The sequence below is a fragment of the Pelobates fuscus genome, chromosome 2 (assembly GCF_036172605.1).
Source record: "Pelobates fuscus isolate aPelFus1 chromosome 2, aPelFus1.pri, whole genome shotgun sequence".
NCBI lineage: Eukaryota > Metazoa > Chordata > Amphibia > Anura > Pelobatidae > Pelobates > Pelobates fuscus.
Window position 1 is genome coordinate 175,888,030 of NC_086318.1, and position 17,108 is coordinate 175,905,137.

Here is a 17,108-nt window from a genome sequence, read left to right on the forward strand (position 1 = left end):
CTTACAATAATAAAGTTTTTAGTTTTTTTTTTTCATCTCTGTTACACATTATAGACTCTTCTTTATCTGAATTGATTTCCTGTACCTCTATATTTGCTACTTATCCCAGTTTCCCTCATTTGTTACACTACTTCTCCCTTTACATACAGTTAACACTTAGGGTTATCCCCCATATATTTGTGTACCATTAACTGGCTTTTTTTTGTCCTGTTTTCAACATAACAAATATTAGACATAAAAGGTGGCAATTGGATAAATATAAGGAATATGCAAGCCGACTCTGTTTGTCAAAGATGCTTCTGTTTTGCATCATGTGCCACAGTTTCCCCATTTAATTGGCATGCTAGCCCCATAACCACTACTATTAAGGGTATTGATTTACCCTCCAATACTTTCACAATGGGCCACATATATTAAAACAGTATCTCGAGAAATTAGTTACATTCAGAAATCAAAAATAATCTCCTTGATATTTATTATCAAAACTCATGAGCTGTGTTTTAAAGAGAGGTCATGTCTTTTATCTTGTGATTTTTCCACTGCAATTGCAGAGTTTACTTTATACCAGGAAAACTTATTAAAATTAGTTAAATATATTATTATTATTATTATTATTGCAATTTATATAGCGCCAACAGATTCCGTAGCGCTTTACAATATTATGAGAGGGGATTTAACTATAAATAGGACAATTACAAATAAACTTACAGGAACAATAGGTTGAAGAGGACCCTGCTCGATCGAGCTTACATTCTATAGGAGGTGGGGTGTAAGACACATTAGGACAGGAATATAGATTTACTTTATTTGAGACTTCAGATTTACACAGCAGCATCTCTAAACCCACACGTGCACTGTAGGTGAAAAAAAGAAACACAAAACACAATGTAGGGTATCCTGGACTCAAACATTTGCTTGTTAAAACGACAAGAGGCTAGTGAACTATCAAAAGACTAGTGAAATTCTTCCTCTACCCCACGTATAGGGGTGTCAAGGGAAGAACTAAATCAAGTGTACCTACCATTTTTTCAAAACCTTGAATTGTGAGGTGTTGGTTGATATAATGGCAGGGCTAGGGAGTCACCTAGGTTGATAGCCAAACAATTTAAGGACTAGAAAATGCTCAATCCATGTTTATTACACATCTTACATCACCTCTTACTTCAAATGAGACCAAGGGATGCTCTATTGTCCTCAATAGTTAAATAACTTCAGTCAGAGTTAAAAAATTTCACTTGCCGTTTGTGAGTGAAAATTCACCCCTAGTGGGTGTGCTATGGACCCTCTAGGATTACTTAGTTACATAATTACATAGGTTGAAAAGAGACCATCGAGAACCTCGAGATCCATCAAGTTCAGTCTTTATCACATCTGTTTTTGCTGTTGATCCAAAATTTGGCAAAAACCCATTTAGAAGCTCTTTACAATTTTGCAACAAACTAGGAAAACATCCCTTCTGGATTACAGAATGGCAGTCAGAGCTCTCATTGGATCAAGAAGCTGATTGCAGTGACATGTGATTTTTACGTCTGTCTGTAGTAGTGTTATGTTCTGTTTTTCCAGCTAAGCTGCTACATGACTTATCTTGAGTGTCTGGACCATACAATTTTTCCTGTTTTATCTAAAGGGGTTGCCATCCTCAGGTCTGGTTTGCTCCAAGGATTATCACCATATATGTGTGTTTACTCCCTCTTTCTTCAGAATACGAGCACATGACTAATAATTTTGAGTCATGTCTGCAAAACCTACTTGATTCTAAGCACATTACCATCAACCTGATTCAAATTATTATTATTTTATTATATAGCGTCAGCAAGTTCCATAGCACTGTACAATGGGATCCCTCCCCCCAGAAAAATAAGGGAGTCTGCATAGCATAATAAAAATGAAAAAACTTTGAAAAGAACATATCATACTTACCTGTCAAAGTCTTGCCTGAAGATCTCTTATTTTCTTTTATCAGCAAAAAAAATCATCACAACTGTAATAAAGTAAAAATCAATACAAAAAAAAACAATGTCAGTATAAAAATCACCACTATCCCCATAGGAGTATGACTTGCCTTGGAGATACACTTTGATTGGTTGTCTTTGGAACTAAACTCTATTCAAGTCAGCTGGGACATTTAATGGCCTTGTTGATTAAAGAGTTTGTTTTTTTCCCTGTAGTTTTATTTTTTTTTTCTAACATGGTTTTATGCAATTAGTTTGTTTTCTTTTTAGCACTTACACCTAGTGAGAAGCTTTTTTTATTTTGACAATATTTTTGGGACCACAGAAAGAAAACAGGAAATCTTCAAGTAAGTTTTTGTAAGATTTGTATAAAATAATATTCCTTTTTTATTTTTTTTGGGGGGGAGGGGGGGTTGGCGGGGGGGAGGGTATAGTAACACTTTCCCCAACACTTATCAGGTATCTATGTATTTTCTATTTAAATAGGTGGCTACATGAGTAGAGGTAAAATTGTAGGACAAGGGGACTGAGTCTCCCCTGGTCCTAGTTGGCCTAAGGGGATATGGGAGAAATCATTTTTCGTATTAGTACCATAAGAATTGGGCTCCATCTGGCACTATAGGCAGTAGGACCAAGGATCCATGGACTTGTTATTATCAAATTAGGTTTCATGGGGCTAAATCTTTCATTTCTTCCACGCCACTGCCTGGACAGTGGGGGAAAGGGTAATTGTTTACTGGATCCCTATCTAGTTTACATACACCTTAACTCCACTGCACATGGGGTGGAGGAATAGAGGGCCATATTTCCAAGCCACCTTTGTTCCTAGGGAATCCCAAAATATGTTGTCTCATGGATGAGACTGAGAAAGTCACTCAGCTCTCGTGGGCAATAGTTTTACTTGTTTCCCTTCTCAGTACCACAGGAAAGATTAGCACATGTTTAACTCTTGTCCAGTTAGTCAACAATAGGTTGTTAGATTTGTACAGTATATCTAGTGTAACATTTCAGCTATACTAGGCTTAGGATTCCTGTCACACAAAATGTGCCCAGGAAAGCACCACGCCATATAGTAAACTCATAACAGCATTGCAGTTTCTACGGTTTCCTACGGAGTAGTTTTGTACCAGTCAACAGCATTTTTTTGGCATAGAGGCAGAGATATGACAGCTATGTAGTAGTTATTTTTACATAAATTTCCTATGATACCAGAAAAATAGAGTTGTTTCTAGTTAATCAACCCCATCGTGACATTCAATTTTTTTTTTTACATGCTTTGCCTTTGAGCTCTCTGTGAACATTTATATTTATGCATATACCGTTTCATAGGATAAACAACATTCTTTTTTTCCTTCTAACTTTTATCCGTTTTCACTGCAACATTTCATAATAAATTCCCCCAGTACTGATTTCTATGCTGTCTTATGTAATTGGCCTTGCTGCACATATATGCAGAGTTTTCCTTGATTGCCATAAGCATTTTGTTGCACACACTGGAATGTGCATATTTAAATTCTTGTACAGATCAAACCACTGCAGTGACTGTAAAATTAGTTTAAACAGTAATTTACTAATTTTGATGTGAAGAATTCCCTTGGTTTCACTGTAATCCATATGCATAATTTATGCTGTATGTATTTAACCTAGTGGCTGAAAATGTTTTCTTTAATACGTTCAATTATTCATGTTGCGAAACAATAAATTCCTCACATACTATAAAGAATTTAAAACTTTTATAAACAGTGCTAAAATTGTATTTTCCCTAAAGGCTGTGATAATGCTCTCTGGTTTGCATTTATAAATATTTTATGAAACATTTACACTGAAAGAATTAAAAATGAAATACATTTCTAATAGACATTAAATCCTGTAATTAAAACACAGTTGTACGTTAATTTAACTTGTTTCTATGTATTGTAATTTTTCTTTGAATACTTTAAAGATTAATGTTTGAAGACAAACAGTACTTTTAAAGTATGTTAAAATATTTAGGGACTACTTATCAATGGAAAGTTATTCGTGAGCCAGTAATTAAGTGTAGTAAAGGTGCTTCAGATAAATAAATTAGTTCATAAGCCTTAACCCATGTACACAAATAATGTATGTGTTGTTTCCTATTGTTCAAATCTTTGGTTTTGACAGTCTACTTCACTGAGTTGTATTTCTGGTATCGTAAATTCCTGCAACTGTATTGCACTCTTTTTTTTTTTTTTTTTTTTAACAATGATGTTTTATTTACAGAAAGGAACAATAACTATATACCATCAAAACTACATCAGTAAAACATTTGTACCAGCCTTCTTAAAGTTTATTGTCACACTGCCCGCAACTATATAAAACAAGTGATGCACATGTGTGAAATATATAAGAATACCGTGTTTCTCCTGATACGCTTCTGAATAAAATGTTTAAAGTGTAAATTTACAAAACGCATACACAGAGCTTCAATTTGGCCATGTATGAGCAATCATTTCCCGAAGTCTGTATATAAGGGTAAGCATTCTTCTATTTGCATGTGATTTTTTTTTTAGCGCTGTAATTTACACTTTAGTGTTTTATAGGTAGTGGCTTATCACCTAAGCATTGGAGTTATTGCATGACTTTTTTTTACACTTGAAATGTGGGAAAAGAGGGTGACCACAGAATGCTAAAGCTGCTATATTCCCATAAGGCAGCCATACGAGGGCATGATTAAAAAAAGCGCCTAAAATTGCGTGAGCCCTCCAAAAATTGGAAAACACACAAAACTGCCTCTCCCACCAGACCCTCATGAAGCTCCAGGTGGTCAGACACTCGATCAAAAAAACCCTCTAAGAGGATGTGACAAGAAGGATGACCTGGTCCAAATTACTCTTTTCTAAAAAGTGCAATAAAATGGACTCCTTCTTGGGCAGAGGTCTTAAGCCGAGGCCACGCTGTCAGCCAGTTGCAGTGACTAGTACCACTATGGGAACTGTGGTCTCCATCCCAGGAGAAGTTTTACAAGCTTTTTAGCAGTACTATTACCAACTATACTAACACACCCTAGACAAGAAAGTAGACAGCCTGATATACGTGTCGGACTTGCAAGCCTTCTTTGCTTCACTGCACCTTCTGACTTTGTTGGGGGGTGCTAAATCTATCTTAGGCTCTGACATTACCCTAGAGGAGGTCCAATCAGCCACTGCAGCCTTTAAAGGCGGAAAAGTCCAGGTCCAATGGTTTTGCAATTGGTGAAGGGTGCTATAAAATGTTTTGCAACTTCCTGGCCCCACAACTTGTGACTATCTTTAATGACGTTAAGGGAGGCAAACCTTTTCCTGAATAAACCAAGCCATCATCACTTTCTTACCCAAAGAAGTGAAGTCTCCAGAGGGAGATGGCAAATACCTCCCGATTTCACTCAAAAACACTGATGCCAAGCTATTTGTTAGCATTTTAGCGAGCTGCCTGAACCCTTTAACGTGGGAATTAATCCTACCAAACCAGATAGGTGTTATTAGCAAGACGCAACACTTTGAAAACACCCACATGGCAGCTGACTTACTCTGGTAGGTGACAGGCTCTGGCCATCTTCTCTGGTCCACTCATTAGATGGGGAGAAGAAGTTCATACCTTTTTGACTTGCTAACCCATTGGGGGTTTCCTGGGAGCACTCAATGCCATATACACAGCACCCAAGGTACAGATTATGATTCCCGGCACAGCACTGATCCCCTTTGAATTAGTAAACGGAACTAGACATGGGTGCCCACTCTTTCCCCTTTGCTCCATTTGTTCAGAGAACATCCACGCATCAAAGAAATTCCTAAAGCACACTCATTCTATACCTTCTCCACATATGACCATGTTTTACAGATCAACAGGGGTCGATTCCTCCACTTATTCAACTGCTTGAACAGTCCGGGTCCCTGTCTGGGTGCAGCGTTAAGCTCGAAAAATCCTGTGTCATCCCAGGATGTGGTATAGCTTCAATCTAAGTATGGGTTACATATCTAGAATCACTCATTAAGGTACCCAAGTATCCAGTTGACATTAGACCCTACAAAGCTAGGCCCCCAAAACAACAGCTCCCTTATATGCACACTCGGATCAAACCTTGACAACTGGACTTCCAAACCCACATCATGGGCTGGGTGCATGCCATCAAAATAAGCGTGCTGCCCCATTCTGTTAAACTTTAAGGTCCATCCGGTTCATCTTTCAAGGAATGTCTCAGCAGGACTACAGACTGTCATAGATGGCTTCATATTGGGGGAGAGGAGTCATAGAATAGTGAGACAGGTTCTTTACCACCCTAAACTTCTAGGGGGACTAGGTCTGACCAACTTGTATATGTATTATGTGGCTGCACAAATGGCTCAGGTGGTCATGTGGCACGCTCTGAGGAACAGTGGGTGGATATGGAGTAAGGGTTTATGAGGTTTGATCTCCCCCAATTTTATATCTGGCTAAACAAACAACACAGGCCCCTCCTAAAGACAGACTATCCAACCATCATGACCTCCATTACATTACGGGAAAGTGTCAAAGAGAAGGTAGAACTGGTCTCAGAACAGTGAATTTCCCCCTGGCATGGCAGCTAGATATTTCTCAGGGCTAGAAAGGGCTTGGCTTCAAATAATTAAACATTTGTAGAAATATCTTGCTCTAGTCACTTCTGAGGAACTGTCCCAGATACATCCGTTACGCCCATGTGCTTTGTTTACATAAATTTAATTTAAAGATTTTGCTTCCAGACACAGGGTTAAGTGGGCAGCAGAACAGACACCAATCAAGAAATTTGTGTGAGGATGGAGCAGGATGGAAGGGATTTATCATAATCATCTATAATGCCATCAGCTCAGAATACACGGGAAGGTGTTATCTGGCGTATGTGGAGCAATGGGAGGCAGCGCTGGGTGGAGAGCAGGAAAATGGAGTGTGGAAAGACATCTGGGAGACTGCTAATAGGGTTTTCGTTTGTATGGGGCTACATGAACAGGCAGTAAAAACAATGATGATTTGGTACACTACCCTAGCAAAGATATACGGAATGGGTAGAGAAGCTGTGTTGGCGAAGCTGTGGAAAGTCTGAGCAAACAGCATGTACGTCCACATGCGATGGGATTGCACAAAACTGCAGCCATTATGACGAGAGGCTGGGGATTTGGCCAAGGTGTTTGATAGGGCAATTGACCTGGACCCATCGGTATTTCTTCTGGCCAGTCTGGTGGACGGTCTGACAGACAGAGCTCAGAAACGTATGCATAGCATCATGTTGACATCCAGGATGATTGTGGCTTAGTAATGGCTAGGAGATAAAGCCCCTAGAATGATGACGGTTATACAGAAGATTAAAGATAATTATTTTATGGATAAGCTCACTGCCATAATACACAACACCACACAATCCTTTGAAAAACTGTGGGCTCCAGGGAATCAGATGTCAGATGTAGGGAAGAGGATAATCAGACAAAGGAAAGAGTAGGTGGCAGTCCTGTGGTGGATCTATTTTATGCTATGAGAACATTCGCAATAAAGCTTTATGGCTACGGATGGTGTACATGGCCACAGTTGACTTTTGTTCTTTATTCTCTGCTTTTTCTTTTATTTTGCTCATACAAGCTAATTAACAATTTGTTTTCAATCTGGAAGTCTTTCTTGAAGTGCTGACTCTTCATATTTTAGACAAAAACACTTGTTCATCTGGCCCTCAAACATAACAGGAATATACAACAGCATTTTTCAAGTTTCTGTAAAGAATCTATTCATCTTTATAGTCCTGGAACCACATGCTGTCATTAAGCGAAGGGCATGAAGTGCTTCAGTCTATGTGACAGTATGGGTCATGAAATGACCTAAAGCAGATCTGTCTTTTTTGCAGATCTCTCTCGATATTATGATTTCTATTTTTTTTTTTTTTTTTTAAATATGTCCCATTTTAAGTTATTAGTTATTTAGAAAGTTGTGGATGTGCATTTCATTCACTTAGCATTATACAAATGATAAATGGACACTTCATTTGATCCATTATTTTGTGTGTATTATATAGATAATACATTTAACAATACATAAAAAAACAATACATGTAAATATTTGGCTCAACAGAAATATCCCACCTAAACATCTCCCCCTTCTATCCCTCACCTTCACACGAAGGACGTATTACCCTCTTGGATCACGCAGGACTAACTCTCCATTCAACCTGTCTTTTTGATTTTACTGCAGTTTAATATTTCACAATTATTCTGAAGGGCACTAACATAGTCCTATCTAGAAATGTTTAATTCCGGGAATATTTGGCATATGTCTAAATTCTTTTTTTTTGTTTTGTTATTTGTTTGCTAACATGTGGTTTTGTTTCTTGTCTGTATAGTGTGACAATAGGAAATAAAAAAGAATAAAAAAAAAAAAAATACATGCAAAAATAAAACATGAAAATGTGTTTATGGTTTAAGTTCATGCATCAGCTGCAATTTCCTGTGCTGCACAACTTCTGCTTAGATATTTTACCAAACCAGAAACTGGCTCAACTCTCAATTGTATGGGCTTAGCAAAGATTTCTAGTTATTTTAGAGCAGTTTAGGGAAAATACAAGTATAATGTTTCACTTTAAGGTTTTTAGGACAAAAAGCTAATTTCATGGAAAAGAATACTTTTTCCCTGGGTTGCAATGTGTCATAGTCCCTGTTCCAGACTTTTATGAAGGAACTGTAAGTTATATTTCACTACATGTTGGAATGGATGTCTTATACAGTTTTCCTTAGAGTCCAGATGACTGGAAACAGTGTTAACAACATTGTATAGGCGACATAGTGATTAGACCCCAAATTGGATATTTGCTGGAATACTATTTGTTCATTTACTGTTTTGTTAACTAGGTAAAAGAGTATTTCCTTCCACAGAAAATATTTTTCTATTAGGTCCTGAAGTGCTCCCCCCACCAAAAAAAAAAAAAAAAAATGCTGACTCCACTTATTTTATTAGTGCTTAACTTCATGTTCTCCCTTGATAATTTATATAGCATTGTCTATGTATACTTTCAATACTTGTTCCATCTGTTCTTCCTTGCATATTATAGAAAACTTGTATACAGTTATTGAGAATAATTGAGAGCTGGTTATGGGTTGACTTCAGACATGATATTAAACCATTCCATGTTTTCATGGCCAGGAGTCCCCTGATGATTCCCTTTTAACTACCCATTAAAAAAATTTAATTATCAAGCACACATTTAAATCAGTGTCAATAGAGGGTTGTAGACCTATTAACAAATAATAATAAATAACCAATACACACGATTTATATTATGTTCCATGTTATCATCAATGTACCCTGTTGCTCTTAATACTTTATTTAGCACAAGGAACAAGATCATGCCTAACCATTTTAGGACCAATGTCATTGCATTCCATTATGACAATCTGGTGCAAACCATTACCAAAATTGAAAACTCTGGTTAATTAGTATTGGCTGCTCTATATTACTGCTTTTATTGCATTAGTAAGGTTTTCCATACAAAAGTAGAGTCTTTAAAGACCAGGTCCTCATGATTGCACTGAACGCTACTGGAGAGATTTAAAATGCTTATATCCTAAAATAAATTTAGGGAAATACATGTCATGTGATCTGCATATTTACATATTGGAATTTTCTGGGTTTAGTTATCAGTCATTACAGTGGTCATAAGAAGTCAATGGCAACAGAATGAAACTTTCAAATTGTCTGAGAAATTAAAATAGCTAATCACAGTTTTAAAAATGTCTCTATCCCAGTGGTTACCAAACTGTGCAGCTGCAGCATGAGGGGAGAGGAGCAGGAAGAGCTGCTTCAGACCCCTCATTCCCACCAGCAGGACCAGGACACCAAGCCACCCTCCTGGACACATAAGGTATGCTAACAGGAGGGTGGCTGGAGATATTAAAAATGTCACTTGTGTGTGTGTGTGTGTGTGTGTGTGTGTGTCAGGTTGTGCATCTGTGTGTGTGTGTGTGCCAGGCTGTGCATCTGTGTGTGTCAGTTTGTGCATCTGTGTGTGTGTTGCCAGGTTGTGCATCTGTGTGTGTGTCAGGTTGTGCATCTGTGTGTATGTGCGCATACATCTGTGTGTCAGGACATGCACCTGTGTATGTGCATATGTTTGTCAGGGTGTGTGTTTTTATGTCAATGTGTGTATCTGTATCATGGTGTGTGCATGTATCAATGTTTGTGTGTGTCAGGGTGCATGTGTGTGTATATAGGTCAGTGTATGCATGTGTTAAGGTGTGTGTGTGTGTGTTTGTGTCTACATGAATTTGTGTGTTTGTATATTTGTGGAAGTATGTATGTATGGGATGGTGTATGTGCATACATCCAAGCAGTCATACACCGGCACAACATACAAACACACTCCTGCAATCTAACACAAATATTACATAAAACACACCCCTGCATTTAAACTCCAAAAAGGATATAAAAACATACCCCTTCACTCAAACACAAATAATTCACACAAATGTACTCTCACTTTAAAAGTGAACATTTCATTCAGACACACCCCTGCAATCAAACGCAAACATTACGTACAAACACACCCCTGAATAAAACACAAAATCTATATACAAGCACCCCTTCAAAACACCAACACTGTACATTATACTATAGTGCCAGTAAATGCTGCAGCACTGTACAGATTTACAACCTAGACATTTTGACTTGGGGTGCCTTGGAAAAATATTGAAATATTAAAGGCGCCTTGAATTTAAAAAGTTTGGGAACCCCTCTATCCTATGTTTGTTTTTGCTTTCTCGATTACAATTTAGATTTTGAAATAATTTTTATGACAGTTTGATTGCTATTCTCATGAAATAATTGTAATTTAGCAATTTTATTTTTCTGTTTGAATTCTTTGCAAAGCACATGGATAATGTTCTGCGTATTGATTATTTATCCTCAATTTAAATTTGGATGACAAAAAGAGTGATCTCCTTACAATTGGCTGCACTGGACATGCAAAGTATACATTATTAACAACCTGCACTGTAAGGTAATCATTACAGAAGTTATTACTGACAACGTAAAGAAATTCAACAAAGCTTTTGAAGCTTCTAAAATAATGTAAACTGCTGACTTGACTTACTAAGTGAAACCTCCCAAAAAAACATCTGGGGCCAGGGCATCTGTGGAGGCAGTCCTCAATGCAGCATGCACAGCTCCAATGTCTAGTTTATGCTAGGAGAATGTGACAGATCTAGGAGGCTTTCAAGATGCATGGCCAAGACAGTGGCACATTGAAAAAGTAAGTTGACTAAATAGAAGCTGCTTTCTCCCAGTATCCTAACAATATTTAAAGGCATAAGCAGCCCAAAGAACCAACAATTTACCACAGTGCACTGCCTCTAAAATAAATAGGATACTCTACAAATACTAAAAAATTGGACAAAACAAAATGCACACAAATGGATTTACATAAGTCAGTTTCAGTATCTATGGTTAATTTTTAATGTTTTCTCCTGTTAAGGAAAATAATACATACAATGATTTAAAAGCCAGCATGATTACAACACCCGATTGTATCATATGGTCAGACTGATCTAACCAGTTAAAAAATAAAACTGAAATAAAATAAACATCCGAAGTGTAAGGCAATTTGTTTGCTAAATGTTCACAACAGTGTCCTTTTTTACAATATACTGTAATTAAAAAGCATTCCAAACAGGAAAAGCCTCTATTGGCAGCTATTTCTAACTGTCTATATGTGTGAGAAAAGGTGTTGGCTGAAAGACTTCCTTCCCCTTTAAATATAAAGCAGTTTACAATGAGTCCTTGTATGCTCGCAGAATTATAATAACTATCCTCACTTATACTGATCACCAAACAAAATAAAAATACAAAATAAAAAAGGAAAACATGAATACACTGATCAGCCATAACATAAAAACCACTGACAGGTATAGTGAATAACATTGTTATTGAATATATAATTACCATGCCCCCTGTCAAGGGGTAGGATATATTAGGTAGCAAGTAACCAGTCCGTTCTTGCAATTTCAAATGTAAGAAGCAGGAAAAATGGGCAAGCAATAACATCTGAGTGACTTTGGCAAGGGCGAAATAGTGATGGCTGGATTACTAGGTTAGAGTATCTCCAAAGCAGCTCCAAAGTCTTGTGGGATGTGTTTTGATTAGTACCTATTAAAAATGATGCATGGAAGGACAACTAGTGAACCGGCATCAGGGTCATAATCGCCCATGGCTCATTGATCCAAATTGGGAGTAAAGGCTAGCCCATCTAGTCCGATCCCACAGAAGATCTACTGTTGCTCAAATTGTTGACAAACTTAATGCTGGCCATGATAGAAAGTTGTCAGAACACACAGTGCATCGCAGTTTGCTGCATAGCCTCAGATTGGTCAGTGTGCCCATCATGATGGACCCCTTGATTGAGAATGTTGACTGAGGAAGCTTAACAAGTTATGGCAGATTTTATTTCACTGGATATTATTATTATTATTATTATTATTATTATTATATTATTCATAGAGCGCCGTCAAATTCCGCAGCGCTTTACAATGGGTGGATGAACAGACATGTAGTTGTAACCAGACAAGTTTGACGCACAGGAACAGAGGGGTTGAGGGCCCTGCTCAATGAGCTTACATGCTAGAGGGAGTGGGGTAAAATTACACAAAATGTAAGGATAGTATTAGACTAGTGACAGTTGCAGAATAGGAATCAGTTGGGAGCTATTAAGTGTATTTTTTTTTTGTTAAGGTGAGCTTAACCTAATATGTCACCTATACTTTATATAGTAAACATATTGCACTATTGCCCTTTTCTCTGTTTTGCATTGAGAATGGAACATCCTTCTTGAAGCAAGGTGGTGTGCTACCTTGAAAAGCACAATTGTGTGAAAAGTGAGCCACATATCTAGGCTCTATTCCATGTGAGTGAATCCACAGCATGTTTTTCATTTTCACCCAGTGTCATTACCATCTGTACTAAATTTTGTATTTGTTTTATTTTTCATTTGCTGCTGTACTGATTCCCCATGCTATCCACATCTTAAAAAGGATAATATAGCCCTGTCATTGTAGCCCTTCCCTATCTTTTATAAGATTTTCACTTATAATATATTTTATATTTATCAGTCGATCGGTTTGAGAAGGAAGGTAATTCTGCAAGAGTGTTTTAGATCTGCTATATTTGTCTATTTTTAAGATTTTGTAAAATGTTTTTTATCACAGTATTACCTATCAGAATGTACAAAACATGCTCTAAATGTGTAAATGTGAAATATTCATGTAAAGCATAAAATCTGCAATGCTAGTTCATATTGACAAGGTAGAGTAAGGGACTTACATATGTCTACTGCAGATATCTCTGTCATAAATCACATTCCTCCTCAGACCCTATTTGGAAACAGAAACCTATGAAAAGTGCAGAGATGTGGTATTTTAGCTATGGAGTGATAACAGACTAAGCAATTTATTCATTTCAGTTTTACCATTCTGTGCCTGTAGCAGATAATTTGTTGTGATGGAATAGTTACGTCTCGTTTGCAATCTGCACTATACATCCTCTGTTGCTCTTTGAGAAGCTATTGTTGCATATGCAACTTCTATGAATCTCTCTGCTTGGGGGTAAGCCCTTTGCTTGAAGGAGCTAGGCATAATGTTGAGACAAATTGGAAAGATTTAAAGAGTTTTGTGTAGTCTGATCTTCAAGCCCTCCTTGCTATCTCTGCGTACACTTCTTTGCAGCCTGTTACAGTAGTGCACATTTGAACAAATGCTTATAATTAGATTAATACAAAAGGAGTAAAGAAATGTGCACCATGATAATAAGAAGCAATAAAAAATCCACTTATTCCACGTATCCTGTGAATACATAAAAAAAGGGGAATTGGGTGCACAAAATACAGATCAGGGAACAGAGCAAGATCACCCCCCAAAAATAACTACTGTTTAAATGTTACAAGGCTAGTAGGGTAATAATAGATACCAGCTGTACTATTAAGTACAACACACAAAAAAAAAAAGATGGAGTAGGGCTGCGCCAATACAAATAAAATAGTCTTAGAGAGGGAAGGAGGTCTCGCTAGAGTAGCAGTAGATAATCAGGGAAAACTTGATAAGACGTATTCTCTTCAATGGGAGTGGATACGTCTAAGGGTGTTCGTTTGTATATATGAAACAGAGAAGAGGCGGAAAGCAACCAATAGTGCAGTACATCTAGAGTCCAAAAGTGCAGTAAGTAACGAGAGGTAGAGAACTCACATTTAAAAGAGCTATGGCCAACTCTGGTGTGAAGAGCATATAGCGGTATAATCCACGCTTATGGAACGTGGGAAGATGTATCCGTCAGCACCGTCTGATAATCCAAAGCTCCAAAGGGAAGATAAAAGGCAACAATAATGCTCTGAATTGTGATAAAATAGAGTATAAACGAGTGATAAGAGTAATACTCACAAGTGTAGAGCAGAAACACTGCTCTATTGATATAGCGTTGGTGGTATGATCCCCACCTCGGATTTACTTGGTGTAACAACGTAGGGCAGGCTTACTGCTAGATGGTATCAGCTCTGGGGGTATAATCCCTACCTCGGATTTCTTTTGATTAGTAGTAAAAAGCCATATAGCAAAGGAAATAAATTATCAAATATATTTTAAAATGGTAAATAAAATGTAAAGGAATTTGGCACAAACCAAGTCTATTTGTCCAAAATAATTCCTTTATTCAGTAGTAAATGTATATTTACTTTTATATTTACTTTTACTACTTAATAAAGGAATAGAGTCGGGTTGCTGGTGGGAAGTGGGTAGATGGTGTGGGTCAGTAACTCAAATGTGCATATTGTAAAATATTGCATCCTGTACCTGTTTAGTAAATAATCCTCCTATTACTTGATCCAAATAGGTAAAATAAAATGTGAATTAAGAATGAATCACTAAAAGATAAAGACCTACAGGGTTATCCACTAAAAGAGAATTCTTGGGGAATCCTAGTGAATTCTAAGTTAATTTAAAAGTTAAAGGGACACTGTAGGCAACCAGACCACTTCTGTCCATTGGAGTGGTCTGGTGCCAACTCCCACTACTCTTGACCCTGCAAGTGCAATTATTGCAGTCTTTTATAAACTGCAATAATTACCTTACAGGGTTAACTCCACCTCTAGTGATTGTCTACTAGACAGCCACTAGAGGGCACTTCCGTGTCCATAGCCCAGGAAACCTGTGCTAGAGCATCGCTGGACGTCCTCACGCTGTGTGCCGCGCATGCGCATTAGGTCTCCTCAGCCGGCGGGCGGGATCAGTCTCGCCCACTGGCTGACGTAATCACTGGGAGGACATCGGCGGGGTCTCAGGTAAGTGACCTGAAGGGGTTTTCACCCCTTAAGCTACCAGGGGATGGGTGGTGGGAGGGAGAGGGGACCTGCAGTGCCAGGAAAACGGATTGTTTTCCTGGCACTGAAGTTTCTCTTTAAGGCCAAACTAGCCAAGTTTGAAGCATAGCTGACTTGGAGATATTTTGCTGTTTGATTATTTTAGCCTTAAATTTAAAATTTACTTTAAATTTGCTTTGAATCCTTGACAAATCTCACTTTAGTGAATAACCCAGCAATATAGCACATATTGCAGAACCTAGTAACAGAGAAAACACTGTGTTTCAAGTAAAATTGCATAATATATTTAAGTACGCCTGTGTGTATTTCTTCTGAAAATTCCAAACATACACAGTGACCGCTTCATCAAAAGCAGTCACTGCTTTTGATGAAGTTTGACAACCATATCAACAACCATAGAAATATTTCACTCACTGATATTCCATTTTTTGTAGCAGTTGCACACTATAAAACCAGACTGTTCTTCTCCAGGAAAGTAATTATAAAAAAAATCACAGGAACAGAATATTTTTCATGGAGGCACCCATAAAATAACCCAACAAGTCCACATTTAGCCATCGTTAAGCAGATAAAGCCTGAAAAACAACACATCATAGCAATCAAGAGAGCCATACCATATTACTTCAGTTAATCCCCATTAGTCAACTCTACTGACTTGTCAAATATTCGGCTCTGGTGACTGATATATATTTTTTTTCATTTAGTATTTTTTTTTGTCATTATATATTTGTTTAACCCCTTAAGGACACATGACATGAGTGACATGTCATGATTCCCTTTTATTCCAGAAGTTTGGTCCTTAAGGGGTTAATGCTGTAGTTCCAAATAGAATCATGTCACTACACCACATTTTGATTGTTGTTCCTTTCAGAACAGTTTGAAAACCTCACCATACTTTATTTATTCAAATCTGTATAGGTATTGGATTATTAATGTGGTTTATGAAACTTTTATGAAAATATTATAGCAGAAGATTTTAAAGGTTACTCCAAACACAATGATCACTTTAGTGTTTTGAAGTGGCCATGGTGCTTGGAGTCTGTATGTGCAGTGTTTCAGTGTGAAATGATACACATACATAGATATTTTATATTGCTGCCAGAGTTGTACCTCCACCTTCTGTTAATGATAAGTTGACACGAGATCTGGATTAGGTAATGCCAATTCTGTGCATATCTCATGCACAAAGGTTCATTCATTGGCTGAGAGTGATCAGCTGACACTCTCTGCCAATGGATGACCAGCGAAATAGACATCCAGCTTCTGCTGCTCTGGAAAAGTCAAATGCGTATCACTGGCAATAACAGGAGGCAGGGACCCAGGTAAAGTGCAGCCCATTTAAAAACGGTTTTCTGCATTACTGGGAGATGGTCCCAAGGTACTCCTGGCACCATAACTACTAAAGCAGGCTGTAGTAGTTATAACGCTTGGAGTAACCAGTTATGTATGAAAATAGATGTCATACCACTGAACTTTATGCACTTTTCACACATTTTAAACATCTTAATAAACAAACAAACAAAAACCCAAAATATTGCCAATAACTGCTCAGAACAGTATAGCCGGAATTACAAAGTTGTATACATTATACTATTAATATTAAGTAGAGAAAGAGGAGGAAATGCAGCGCTTGAATTATACTGATACAGCTCTTATAGGCAGCTTAACAACCCAATCCTGTATCTCTCTTCTCGGGTGAATAGAAATATAGCAGAACAGGGGAGATGGATGTAGCGCCTTGAATGTCTTTTGTATAGTGATGTACCGAACTGTCCGCCGGCGAACAGTTCCCGGCGAACTTAGCGTGTTCG